We start from the raw sequence: 15,496 nt of genomic DNA on the forward strand, positions 1-15,496 counted from the left end.
TTTGTATTTTTAGTAGAGACAGTGTTTCATGATATTGGTCTGGCTGGTCTCAAACTCCTGACCTCAGATGATCCACCTGCCTCAGCCTCCCAAAGTGCTGGAATTACAGGTGTGAACCACCGAGCCTGGCCACTTCCTAGTTTCTACTTATGTTTCCATTATTCTACTAGACACTTCAGTTTCCTTGTGATGACCACCAGGTAAGGGAGGATTCCTTTAGGGCAGAGACCATACCGATATTCTGTTTCCTAGACAGGGGTCTCCTATAGGGTTTCTAGATACCTTACTATAAGAATCCATGAAGTCACCAGGTGATAACAGAAGACCCTTAGTAGTCAAAGCCTTATGATTCACCACATACAAATCACATAAGTGTTTCTATACATTCTCCTCTATTCCATCCTAGCTAGACAGAGGATGAAGAAAGGAAGCTGAATGTGCTTTCACAGGTCTTTGTAGGAAGGCATAAGAGAAACATAATTAATTTGGGTACAGTTATATTAGTTGTTAAGTTTGTAAAATTTTACCAAACTGGTATTTTTATGACCCTTAAACTCTTCTATATGTATAGCACATGTCAATATATTTTTTAATAAAGAGACAAATATCCTTTCCTGGCATTCCTCTGTTCTGGATGTGTCACTTGGAACTGCTATTGCTATCTTGATACCAGGCTAAGAATGAAGCCAACAGAGAGAACAGTGTGAGAAAAATGCAAGCCCGAGAGTCAGAGCTCCATACCACTAAGTTTCTTGCTATTGAATAAATACTTTTCCCCATTTTTCAGCAACATCCAGGAAAGAGAAATAGAAACTTGATTAACTCACCTTCCTTCCACTCAGAGAACTCAGTGCTGACCATTGATATGTGTTTCACCTCCACTGCCCTGGAGGAAGAAATGGCTGTGAAGGTATCTATGTTGATCAGATGTAGTCACAGAATCTTCTTCTCCCTTACCTGGCAAAAGCATTGAGCATAGATCTCAGAATCTGAATGTTCTGGGAATCATTTTGTGGTGTAGATCAAACTATTATTTATAAATTTGCCAAGAGGGTTTGTTGGAAAACTGCACTTCAAACCATAGCTACCATGTCATAGAGCACATGGCATTTGCTCAAGGCTTACAATTCTTTTGGACCTGATTACATATCCCGCAGTAAGTCTCTCTCAGGACCTCCCCTACCATGACAAACTCTGCAGGGAAGAAATTGTATGCCTGTGTTTACAGCCTAATTTGTTGTAGTAGAGGTAAACTTCTCATCAGGGATTATACAATCCACAGGGCATAGGAGAAAGAGCATCTGCTCTCATGTGTAAAAATGTAAATGTAATGATTGTCAGAATTTTTGCTAATTATAATCCTAGGTAGTATATTAGCTTTAACAGGAATGTAAGTATAATTTAGTGAAGTTTATTGTTATGCTCATTTTTAATATTGTGAGTCCTTTTAAATAATCTTTCAAATAATCCATTTTTACTTTTGCATACTTCATAGGCATAAAGAAAAGGGATACTTTTAATTGATTTCAGATTTTTTAATAAAAATTTTGTGTAACATAGAATTTTCCTTTATTTCATAAAAATGTATTTACCTTGGGTTGCTCTAACTCAACATGTCTTTGTCTTTCATGTTAAAATCAAATCCGTAAGAAAAATCACTATTCATGGGCCCTTATTTCAAGACAGTGTGACTTTAGAATTTCTCTGTAGGTAGGAATTTGTGCTTCTGAGAAGGCATCTATTTTTTTACCTTTTTATTTTAAAATTACTAGAATCACAAGAAGTGGCAAAAGTCATACGTAGATTCCCTTGAACTCTTTACCCAGTTTCCTCACATGGAGATGTCTTCCACGACTATAGGACAATAGCAAAACCAGGAAATTGACATAGGTTCAATAATGTTAACGAAACTACAGACCTTATTCACTAGTTTAACATGCTCGTATGTATGTGTGTGCAAATCTATGCAATTCTATCCCACGTACATATTTATGTAACCACCACCTAAGTCAGGATACAGAATTCTCTTTTTTTTTTTTTTTTTTGAGACTGTGTCCTGCTTTGCTGCAATCACAGCTTACTGCAGCCTCAACCTCCCAGGTTCAATAGATCTTCCCACCTCAGCCTCCCAAGTAGCTGGGACTACAGGCACATGCCACCACCATTGGATAATTTTTGTATTTTTTATAGAGGCAGGATTTCATCATATTGCCCAGGCTGGTCTTGAACTCCTGGGATCAAGTAATCCACCTGCCTTGGCCTCCCAAAGTGGTGGGACTACAGGAGTGAGTCACCATACCCAGCCAAAAATATCCATCTTAAAAGAGATGTGTAAACTTTTGTTTTCTTATTTTTTATTAGTAATTATTATGTGTATTTATGGGATACAATGTGGTGTTTTGATAAATGTATACATCATGAAATTATTAAATTAAGATCATTAACACACCTATCAACTCACATACTGATTTTCTGTAGTGCAAACACTTAAAATCTACTCCCTTAGCAATTTTGAAATATATATTGCATTATTATTAACTATACTCTCCAGTCAGTGCAATAGATTCCAAAAACATATACCTCCTTTCTAATTAAAACTTTGCACCCTTTGACCAACATCTCATTCCCCTCACCCCCAGCCTCTGGTAACAACCATTTTGTTCTTTTTCTTTTTATTATACTTATTTATTTAAAAATATTTGAGACCAGGTCTCACTCTGTCACCCTGGCTGGAGTACAGTGGCACGATCTTGGCTCATGGAAGCCTTGGCCTCCTGGACTCGAGCAATCCTCTCACCTCTGCCTCCTGAGTAGCTGAGAGTACAGGCGCCTGCTATCACACCCAGCTAATCTTTTTTTATTTTTGTAGAGACAGGGTCTCACTGTTTTACAGGCTGGTCTCGAACTCCTGGGCTCAAACAATCCTCCCACCTTGGCCTCCCAAGGTGTAATCTCCCAAGGTGTAATCTCTCACACCTGGGATTACAGATGTGAGCCATCACACCCAGCGTAATTTTAAAATTTCTATAATTTTATAAGATAATATTCCAAAAATATATATATTCATAGTTATTAATGAAAATTTGTACTTTCTTTTGGAACATAAATTCTTTACATCAGGCTTTGTGCTAGAAATAGCTACTTGCAATGCTTTTTCCAGAATTTTTAATGAGTGTATCTCTAATTTCTTTTACAGTCACTGTTTTAGTTCACATTGACCTGCTATAAGAGAATACCTAAGACTGGGTAATTTATACAGAATTTTCTTGGCTAATGATTCTGGAGGTTAGGAAATCCAAGACTGAGGTGTCAGCATCTTGCAAGAGCCTTCTTGCTGTATTATCACATAGGGGAAATGCAAAGAGACAGAGAGAGAGAGCTGGAGCTGAACTCATCCTTTTGTAAGGAACCTACTCTTGCTATAAAGGCATTAATTCACGAGGGGAGAACCCTCATGGCCTAATCACCTCTTACAGGTCTCGTCTCTTAATACTGCTACAATGGCAATTAAATTTCAAGATGCATTTGGGAGGGGACAAACAATCAAAACACAGCAATCATCATCAATGAGAAATTATATATGAAAAGTGGTAAGAGTTTTCAATAATTTGTACCACCATTTAAAACTTTGCTATTGAAATCAGATTTTAAAAATATAAGAGTTTTTTTCCTTTCATTGGCGTATTTAATGTTGAATCAGTTTGGAATCAATTTCACTTTTTATTTCAAATATTACAAAATAACAAAGAAGCTCTAATTTGCAGAAAGTGTATGCATTGTTAGAGTAACCACATTGCAACCAGCTTAGATGCCACCAAAAGGCTCCATCAGCTGCTGTAAGAGAATATATGGAGAGAAGTATCTGATCTGGGATACTTGGACAGAAGTATCTGATCTAGGGCTTCTGCTTGGAGCAGTGGCCCTAGGATTTCTGGCCTGGTCTCCCACCACCACAGAAGGCAGCACCTAAGGCTGAGCACTGTGCTTCTTGGGCACCCAAAACATAAGCTCCACCAGCAGCTCCATAGGCCTCTTGTCCACAATGGTCTCTGTCCTTCTCTCCAGGTGACAGCTGTAGCTGGTGTCCAGGTGGTGAAGTGCCTCTTTGGTCAGGCTGTGAAATAGAACAGTGAGTACCTGACTTGGCCAACTGTTCTTGCATCTAGGCAAAGCATACCATCAGATACTCTCCACTCTTGCCCTCCTGACAGCATCTTTTTAGGCTCTGTAGCCTCTGTGCCTTTCGCATGTATTCTTATAGGGCTTCTACATGAATAAAACTTTCTTCCAATTAAAATTGTATTTATACAGCTGGTATAACAGAAGGATAACAAAGATGTACAACAGTACCCATATCTTCAAGAAAGTCACCAATTTGCAGATACAATACTTCCAAATATCCACAAGTTGGTTTTAAAAATGCTTCACATTCTGAAATAGTTCTTCAAATCTCGAATTATATTAGTTTTTAAACCTACGTTTGAATGTTTAATCAATTCAGTTTTATGTAAATTATAGCTTTAATTTTAAAAATTGAAAATTTTTGCCAGGATGATGAAAAGAAGAGTGGGCCTGTAAAATAAGTCTGTTGATTCACAGCAGAGCCAGGCATTTTGCTGACTTATCCTCCACCAGGGGGTGCTGGTGACGCGGATATCATATTCAGACTGCACGGTGCATGCCAAACCTGCGACTCATATTTTACTTTTGTTTGTAGTCATAGATGCTGCACATCTTTGTTTGTCTTTCGTAAAACGTGAAGTTTTTTAAAGATGTGCTCTTGAGCAAAACTTAGATCAAACCATTTTAAGCTATTTAATCAGGCATCTTAATGGATGTAGGCGAGAAAATGATAGAGGCAGACATGAGGCCTTCAGATTTCTGCATGGTAGAGTAAGAGCTTTAAACAAATCCATTACAATAAGGTAAGTTTACCTAATAAACGTATATAAATGATGCTTCTTTTTTTTTTTTTTTTTTAATTGATCATTCTTGGGTGTTTCTCGCAGATGGGGATTTGGCAGGGTCATAGGACAATAGTGGAGGGAAGGTCAGCAGATAAACAAGTGAACAAAGGTCCCTGGTTTTCCTAGGCAGAGGACCCTGCGGCCTTCCGCAGTGTTTGTGTCCCTGGGTACTTGAGATTAGGGAGTGGCGATGACTCTTAATGAGCATGTTGCCTTCAAGCATCTGTTTAACAAAGCACATCTTGCACCGCCCTTAATCCATTTAACCCTGAGTGGACACAGCACATGTTTCAGAGAGCACAGGGTTTGGGGTAAGGTCATAGATCAACAGCATCCCAAGGCAGAAGAATTTTGCTTAGTACAGAACAAAATGGAGTCTCCCATGTCTACTTCTTTCTACACAGACACAGCAACAATCTGATTTCTCTATCTTTTCCCCACATTTCCCCCTTTTCTATTGGACAAAACCGCCATCGTCATCATGGCCCATTCTCAATGAGCTGTTGGGTACACCTCCCAGACGGGGCGGCTGCCGGGCGGAGGGACTCCTCACTTCTCAGATGGGGCGGCTGGGCAGAGACGCTCCTCACCTCCCAGATGGGGTCGCGGCCGGGCAGAGGCGCTCCTCACATCCCAGACGGGGCAGCGGGGCAGAGGCGCTCCCCACATCTCAGACGATGGGCGGCCGGGCAGAGACGATCCTCACTTCCTAGACGTGATGGCGGCCGGGAAGAGGCGCTCCTCACTTCCCAGACTGGGCAGCCGGGCAGAGGTGCTCCTCACATCCCAGACGATGGGCGGCCAGGCAGAGACGCTCTTCACTTCCCAGACGGGGTGGCGGCCGGGCAAAGGCTGCAATCTCGGCACTTTGGGAGGCCAAGGCAGGTGGCTGGGAGGTGGAGGTTGTAGCGAGCTGAGATCACGCCACTGCACTCCAGCCTGGGCAACATTGAGCACTGAGTGAGCGAGACTCCGTCTGCAATCCCGGCACCTCGGGAGGCCGAGGCTGGCAGATCACTCGCGGTTAGGAGCTGGAGACCAGCCCAGCCAACACAGCGAAACCCCGTCTCCACCAAAAAAATACAAAAACCAGTCAGGCGTGGCGGCGCGCGCCTGCAATCGCAGGCACTCGGCAGGCTGAGGCAGGAGAATCAGGCAGGGAGGTTGCAGTGAGCAGAGATGGCGGCAGCACAGTCCAGCTTCGGCTCGGCATCAGAGGGAGACCGTGGAAAGAGAGGGAGAGGGAGACCGTGGGGAGAGGGAGAGGGAGACCGTGGGGAGAGGGAGAGGATGCTTCATTCTTATAGCAATTTTTTTAGTCAGATGTAAGTAAAGATCTTAACTGGTATAAATACGTTCTATAGCTGTTCTTATAAAGCAGTGTTTTCAACTTTTTCAGAAGGTAGTAGTATCTTCTGACAAAGATAAAAATTGCACACATAGGTAAGCTCATTCTCCAGAATCAGATATATCCTTTAAGGAGCATTTTTCCTTGAACCATTTGAGAAGTAGAAATGGACGGAGAAAATTTTTCTTGTGAGTAACCCACAAAACATGAAGATTTTGTAAAGATCCATTTTCTATGATTTGTGATATAAATAACTTATTTTTTTCTGTTTCCAAATATAAAAACATATTATAATATGTAACAGACTTTTTAAAGTACATGTGCAATTCTAGAGAGTGTGTCTTGCTTCGCTAAGGAACCTTGTCCCAAAGCTCTGCAGCCTCACTATCTCTGGAAATAATCGCTGTAATACAAGAATATGATTAAATGTTTATTTGTAGTAGATCCTGTTTATCCCATTCTAAAATCAAACCTTTCTAGGGCCATGTGCATTTTCTAGTTTCACATCAACGACTAGTCCATTATTTCTCAGCTACAAGCATCTTGGCTGAGAACATTATTCCCACAATGACCCCATTTTTAGGTTCTTTGACAAAGATGCAAAAGAAATATAGCTACATTGGCCATCCCACAAAGGAGATGATGTTCCTCTCTGAGATAAAGCCCATTGGAATTTTTGTGGTACAGACAAATGAATAGCAGACATCAATGAAGGATAGAGTGAAGAGGAAAAAGTGTGTGGGGGTACGAAGGTGAGAATTTAGGGACATAAAATTATGTTCAAATTCTCCCCACAGGGACCACATTAAGAATAAAACACTGGGGCAGCAGGAGTTTGTTAATCTCACAAGGATAAATTCAGTCACCAAAGAGTTATTTTCCACTGCCATTCATTTCATGGTATGATCTATAAGAACAGGGGCAGACAGTAGCATTAATGACAGATTCTCCCTCTTTGTCCCTAGAGGGAGAGCTGGATCTGCTGGATTGTCAGCTCAGGGTTGTCTAAAGACTTACAGCAAGTGATCCAAGGAGGAAGAGTCCCTAAGGAGGTCCCCAAGACCTGAAATTCCAGATTGTCCTTCCCTCTTCTCTCCCTCCCCCAAGTCAGTTTTTGTAGGTCTCTAACCAGAGAAAACTGCTTGTAGACCTTCTGCAGTTTCAGCACTTCCTCCCTCCAACCAGGGCTGTCTCCAGAGTATTCCCCTAGAATCTTTGATTTATGGGTTTGGAAGGAAATTGGCAAGACAAAGATGATTTAGACATTCATCGTTGTTTTTCCTAGAGACCCTACCAGTGCTCAGCCTCGAGGGCCCTTCTTTCCCACTGTCTTGAAGGGGGCAAATCTGATGATGCAGCAGGCAAGAGCCATCAGCACAGTCTTCAGTCTCTGACAAGCTGTAAGAGTTCTTTGGAGAATTTTCCATGACTTCTATTTGAAAACTTGCCCAGAAGGCCCTCTTCACAAGCAAGCAGTAAAACAACTTTAGAAGCCTAAATGGCTTGAATGGGAATTTGTTTCACGCCCTACAGCTCTGGAGAAAGTGATTCAAAGCCCAGAGAATGATTCTTTCCATTGCAATTTCCTCTAAAGTTGGATGAGCCTCTTAAAGGTTTGCATTACTGAGCCTGTGTGTACATCCTGTGTCATAGACCTACCTTTGGATCCTTCTGTACTCAGCGTTCTTACTTAGTTTATAATTTCATGTCAGGAAATCCAATCTCCAATGCAGAAGAGCGAATGCTCCCTTTGTCACTTCCTTCATTTTCCCCTGGAGTCTATGCACAGTGCTACAAAAGGAAAGTCCAGGGATACAGTCACTTGCCATTTCTACTTTCCTACATGCCTTTGGGATTGTGTTAGTAAAATCGTAGATTATAGCTTTGACACCATATGTGATTGTGGATTTCTCCTCTATAAAGATATTTGTAGCAAAGTAGCTAAGTCTTTGTAGCTACTTTGTAGCTAAGTCAGACTGCCTCAATTTAAATCTAGACTATTTCTGCACTTCCCAACTGTGAGATTTTAGATCTTATGTAACTTCTTTGACCCTTGTTTCCTCCTCTGTAAAATGAGAATAGTAATTGATTGCCGTGGGGGTTAAATGATTTAGTACATGGAAAGTATTAGAACACTGCCTGGAATATGAAAAGAGTCTGGTAATTGTTTGTTCTCCTTCTCCTCATTCATATTCGCCTATATATATAAAACGTGAACCTTTTCCCTGCGTGCTCCCTGAACACTTTTATTTTATGTGTATTTATGTGCCCCAAGTTCAAAGTGTCCCAAACTGCAGTCAGCATTTTCTTATGATTTCCAGAACCACTCCTTCTCTGTTCATTATTGTCTAAATTATTTTCATTACCACCCAGGTTACTAAATTTAAGCATCTCCTCCTCACTCACCTTCTTCATCCAGGCTCCATGTCCCAGAGAAGCTATCTCTTCGAAATCTTGCTCTGGTCTTTCCTCTCTAATACATTGCTTTCGTAAGCCTCTCTTCACCTCCTGATTGGATTACACTTGATTTTCTAATGTGGGTTCTTATGGAATAAAAGAATTTGTTCTTTGTAACCTCCTTCTCACCACACACACACACACACACACACAATCTTATCCTTGTAATATGGCTTATAATAATTATAAATTTGGTTAGATAAATATTCAGTAGTTGCATTATTAACACAATTTTAAACACTATTTACAGATAATAGATACCAGAATCATTTTTATTTTATTTCTTTTTCATTTTCCATGAAGCAAATGTTTTTGGGGGCTCTCATTTGCTTTGATAGTCTATGATTTCCTTGAATTATCCTCATGACCTCTTCTCCATTTGTATATATCTTTTCTCACTATATACAGTTGTAGCCATATGATGTTAGCTGATATTTCAAAAATTTCATCTTCTCAAAAATGTCATCCTAAGAAACTTGTGATCTACTACCAGATCACAAGTTTAATGGGATGTCCTCTAGCTTTGTTGAAAATCTAACATTTTGAGATCTCTTGTCACCATCTTTCTGGGAATTCTCTTCACCTCATACCCGTGTTAGGTAACCTGTTTTCTAGATTCTATGTTTTCCTGTTCTCTCTCCATTTTTAAAGTGAACTTCATTATTTAGAATAGTTTTAGATTTATAGAAAAATTGAGAACGTAGTACAGAGAGTTCTCATATACTCCACTCTCACGTCCCCTAATATTAAATCTTACCTTAGTATGGTACACTTATTACAATTAATAAACCAATGTGTTACATTATCATTAACTAAAGTCTGTATTTATATAGCCTCAGTGTTCACCTAATGTCATTTTTCTGTGCCAGGTCATCCAGGTTACCCCATTACATTTAATTTTCAATTCTCCTTACATTCCTCTCAACTGTAATAGTTTTCTTCCTCATTTTGATTGAAAATTTTTCTATTAATTTCCAGAGAAAATGTACATGGAATACAAATTTTATAGAAATTGCCTGTCTGAAATTGCCTCTTTTTTGCCTTCTTCTTTGATTGGCAGTGGTAGGGTTTAACTTCCAGTTTAAAAGTTAATTTAAACCTCCAGTTTAAAACTTAATTTTTCTGAGAATTTTGAACATACTGATACAATATGTGTACTGGAATTGCATTAAATCTATAGATCTAATAGACGGACATGTTAATAACATTGTATCTTCCATTCCATGAATATCATGTATCTTGCATTTATTTATATTATTTTTCTTTCTCAGAGCAAGGTTTTAAAGTTTTCAGTTTAGACATTTGCACCTCTTTCATTAAATTTATTCCTAAGTTAGTTTGGGATGCTATTATAAATGATGTGTGTATTAATGTAACTTTCCAAATTTTTGTGGCCAGTATATAGAAACACAGTTGATTTATGTTTAATGACCTTGTATCCTGAGACCTGAATTCATTTTTTAGCTCTGGTATTTTTGTTTTGTAATTTTTAAAATAATTTTCTGCATAAGCAATTATTTTAGGTGAACAACGCTTATTTATCCTCTTCCTTTTCAATCCATTGGCATTTTATTTCATTTTTCTGTCATATTTCAACAAGCTAGGCTCTTCACCAAACATAGAGGAGAGAGAATAATCTTAGTTTGTTTCCAGTCTTTTGGGGAAAGTACTCAGTCTTCAACCATTAACTATGATGTAAGATGTAGTTTTTTAATAAGTTTCTTTTGCTAAATTGAGAACATTCTCTCCTGTCCTATTTTTCTGAAAATTTTATTGTAAGTGGCTCTTTCCATGGCTGAGAGTAATAAAGGTGGAGACACATGTTCATAAGGAGCAGAATGGGGTCTTCTTGTCTATAGGTGAAGAAATCTGTCTAAGAAAAAGCCACATAGAACCAAGCACATCAGAAAAATTGAAAAAGAGGCACAATCCTTGTGACCCCTTGGATCCAGACAAATCTGAAGCAAAATGTGTCCCTAGGAGGCAGGACTCGACTCCGTCTACTATTTTAGGGAGCTGCCCTTTATATAAATTGAAGACTGGCTGAAGCAGGAAAGAGGCACAGAAGGCGCCTCCCCATAAGACATGTCCACCAGTGCCATGAAAATTTACCATTACCATGGCAACACTCAATGTCACCACCCCTTTTCTAGAAATTTCTGAATAACTTGTCTCTTAATTTGCATGCAATTAAAAGTCGGTATAAATAGGACTGCAGAACAACCTCTGAGCTGCTGCACAGTGCACACTGCCCCTGAGAGGAGCAGTACCTCTGCTGCTGCCATACATTGCCACTTCAATAAAAGCTGCTGTCTATTACCACTGGCTCATCTCAGAATTCTTTTCTGAGAGAAGCCAAGAATTCTCCCAGGTTAAGCCCCAATGTAGGGCTCGCCTGCCCTGCATTACTTGGACTTTCCCATTAAATGAACTTTTTTGTTTAAACTGATTTGGCTCAGGTTTGTTAAATCTGAGTTACCGAAAGTAATTACTGAAAAGCAATCACTTCGAATGAAAAGGCTCTTAATATATGGCACTATTGTACCTTGTACAAATTTCTGTGGCAGCGCTTACTTCCATTTTTATGTATAGCACTGTAACAGAGATAAATTTTACATTAAGAAAGATCTGTGTTTGAATCCTGGCTCTGCCACTAGTTTTTGCAACTTGGGCAAAAGCATTTAAACTAAGCCTTGGTTGATTCCTGTGTAAAACAGAGATACTTGTGTAGAGATTTTAAAAGGTAAGTTAATAAAAGAGCTTAGCATTGTTAACACCAGTTACCCATTAGTTGTGCAATTCTCAGTTTCTTCTGTTGCTTCTTCAATTAGGCCAAAGGGCAAATCTGTATCTTATCTCTTTTTGTGTTCAGAGAATCTTCATACTTAAATCCTCTACAGATGTTTATTTGATGAAATGAATAAGTAAACCTTCCAAAATAATCAGATAACTTACTTGTGGAGTTTAGATCTCAAGGATCCTTTATCTAAGCAAAGGTATATCAGCTCAGGAGAGGAGTGTTTTTGCCAATAGATAGAATTGTGCAGGCTTTGTGTGCTCACAGACATCACCTTAGAGACTTAGCCAGAGGACTTTGGGTTAGAGAAATACAGTTGAACTCATCCATTTTAACCACTGCTACTTTCTGAAAGCCCACTAAAATGTTAATGAAGGCATTACAAGGCAGAAGAACAAGCATGTTTCATTAACTTACTGGGACAAGAACACAGGGGAAAGACAGCAGGAAAAAAAAAATCAGAAAGCTGGAAGGCACAGTGATAATCAGTAACTGACTCGGTGGTCCCCAGAAAGCTGAATTCAGAGCTCCGTAGTGGAAGCAAATATCCAGATTACGCCATAGCGTGTCTCACGTGCTCAGTAATGTGGCGGCACAGCTCACCTCTGAAAGTAGGGGTGATGGTGAGCATAAAAACAGGAGGGCGGCTTGAAAGTCTGTTACAGAAGTAGGCAGATCCCCAGATTCTCTCTTCTACTCAGTGCATCCAGAAGAGTGATCCTCCTACACCCCAGCAGAAGACTGGAGGTTTATTCTGCAGAGATGAAAAATGAAACATCTCTAGAATAGAAGGCACTTGAGTGTGGAGAAGTACTATACTAAAACTGAGGGAAATAATTGGCAGTTCACATACTGAATGTTACTGTATCATTGAAATATGAGTATAAAATAAAGACACTTTCCGACATGCCAGGTGTGGTCAAGGCATACAAAGTATGGACAGGCTAGATGTCCCACAAACTCATTTTATCTTCTTCCTGATCACAAAACTAGAATACTTTTCGCAGAGTCTCTTTTGCTTAAGTACAGCCATAACTGAGTTCTAGCCATGGAGCATAAGCAAAAGTTAAGTGTGTCCGTTCCAAACCCACAAAAACTTCACTTCCATCATCTCTCACGATGCTCCCTCTTTGGCCTCACTGATGCAGAAGAGCATGTGTTAGAGATGACATAGCAACATGAGAAAAGGGTCTTGGGTCCAAGTTTATTACTTTATGGAGCTGCCCTCCATTTAGAAAAACTTATTTTAAACTTTATATGAGTAACATGGAAACTTTTATTATATTTAAGTTATGTATATTTGCTTTCGAACACCAAGTTTTGTAAGTATGGAAAGATGATTTAAACAACAGAGAGAGTGTTAAGATGAATTTATTATAAGTACATAGAAAATTGAATGAAAAACCAAAACCATTATTTATTCTAGAAAGAACAAAGGTAGTGAAAGAAAAATGATCATAGCACATTACAGTACTTATATAAGCAAAGCATTTACATTCTTATAATTATGTAAACACTGAACATGAATCCAACTACAAAAAATAAACTGTATTGGGAGGATAAAGAGAACAGAAAGTATATTTGTGTTGAAGGGAGGTAAAAAATGAAGTTAATTCTGATATCCTAAACTGAAAACCAGTTGACTTTTTATTTAGGCCTAACACTGAAAAATCAAGAAGCAACTGCATATATTTAGTGATAGGGTGATAAAGACCAGAAAAAAAAAGCCAAGATCTGTTTTTAATAGGACCATAGAAAATGATAAATAAGATTGAATTCTTGCCCCCAGCTTCATTTCATTAGTTTCATTTCTTATGCCCTGATCCTCTTTGATATCCTCCACATCTCATCAGCTGAAAGTGTTCAGCACCTGTAGTTCCCACACGGTAATTTTTGCTGTGGTCTATGATTCTACATTATTCACACGTCTCAAAACCTTTCCTGCTGATTCTTTGAGCCAGGGGAAATTTTTTACTCTGGTTTTTTATATCTCTTGCTATCATGAACATGTTCTCATTTCAGTAGATATTTTTCTTGAGGAAAGCACTGTTTAGGATGCCACACGTTCTCTTTTCCGTCTTAGGCTTTTCACCGCTGTTTCTTCCTTGGATGTTGTTTCCCCTGGAAAGCTTTCTTTTACCACATTCTCTTATCACCACCACCACCTCTGCCTAAATTTAGCTCCATATATATATATACACACACACATATATATTTATATATATTTATATATATATATTTAGAATTAATATATTCTGTAAGGAAAATACAGCTTCTTAGTATTGTGGGGTTTTTTAAAAATGATTTAAGTCCATAATGCAATGATATGGTTCAAAATTCAAAAGATTCAAAAAGGATATGCAGAGGAAAGTCTCCTTTATACCCCTGTCTCTCAGCCATCTAGCTGTCCTCCCTGGAGGCAACCAGTGCTACCAGTTACTATCAATGCTATCAGTGATATTTTATTCATATACAGTCCTATGTTGCTTAGAGACTAGGACTATATTCTGAGAAATGTGTTGTTAGGTGATTTTGTGGTTATGCAAACATCACAGAGTGAATTTACACAAACCTAAATCATACAGCCTGCCACACACCTAGGCTACATGGTACAGCCTCTTACTCCTAGGCTACAAACTCCTACAGCATGTGACTGTACTTTGTACTGTAGGCAATTGTAACACAATGGTAAGTATTGCTGTATCTAAACATATCCAATCATAGAAAACGTACAGTAAAAATATGGTATAAAAGATTAAAAATGGTACACTTGTATAGGGTACTTACCATGAATGGAGCTTGTGGGACTGGAAGTTGCTCTGGGTGAGTCAGTGAGTGAGTGGCGGGTGAACGTGGAGGTCTAGTACATTACTCTACACTACTGTAGACTTTATAAACACTCTACACTTAGGCTACACTAAATTTATCTTAAAATATTTTTCTTCAATAATAAATTAACTTTAGGTTACTGTAACATTTTCACTTTATAAATGCTTTTGTTAGAAACTAAGACACAAATGCACATGTTAACCTAGGCTTACACAGGGTCAGGATCATCAATATTACTGTCTTCCACCTCCACATCTTGTTTCATTGAATGGTTTTCAGGGACAGTAACATATGGAGCTGTCATCTCCTATGGTAACAATGCCGTCTTTTGGAATCCCTCCTGAAGAACCTGCCCGAGGTTGTTTTGCAGTTAATTTTTTTTAATAAGTAGAAAAAGTACACTCCAAAATAATGATGAAAGAGTATAGTAAGCTTAATACATAAACCAGTAACAGTCATTCATTAGTAAGTATTATGTACTGTACATAATAATATGTGCTATCCTTTGATATGACTGGCAGCACAGTTGGTTTGTTTACACCAGGATCACTACAAATATGTGGGTAACGCATTGTGCTATGTCTTTACCTTTTGATGGCTATGACATTGCTAGGGGATAGGAGTTTTTCAGCTCCATTATAATCTTAGGGGACTACCATCATATGTGCAATCTGTCATCAACCAAAACATCATTATGCAGTGCATAACTGCATAATGAAATTCACATGCATTATCCCACAAATTTTACACAAATAGTAGTATACTGTATGCACTGTTTTTCAACTCGCTTTTAATTTCCTATCTATCACTTCTTGAGAAACGACTGAAGAATGAGTAAGACTTAGGACCCAGGAAGAGTAGATTCAGAAGAGTAGTAAAGAGGAGTCGCAGATACCTGTGCAGTCACCATATGGACCAACCAGGCTAGACTGGAACAGTGGTGTAAGAGAGATTTTTCCACTTAACAATATCTTTTGGAGATTATTTCATACATAAAGGTAGTCTTCATTTTTTATACACCTAGATAGCAGTTTTTGTACAGATATCTGAAAATCTATTTGATCTGTCCCTCTTTGATGAATAATCAAAGGACTATCT

Source organism: Pan troglodytes, chromosome 9, assembly GCF_028858775.2.
Source record: "Pan troglodytes isolate AG18354 chromosome 9, NHGRI_mPanTro3-v2.0_pri, whole genome shotgun sequence".
In the NCBI taxonomy this organism is placed as follows: Eukaryota; Metazoa; Chordata; class Mammalia; order Primates; family Hominidae; genus Pan; species Pan troglodytes.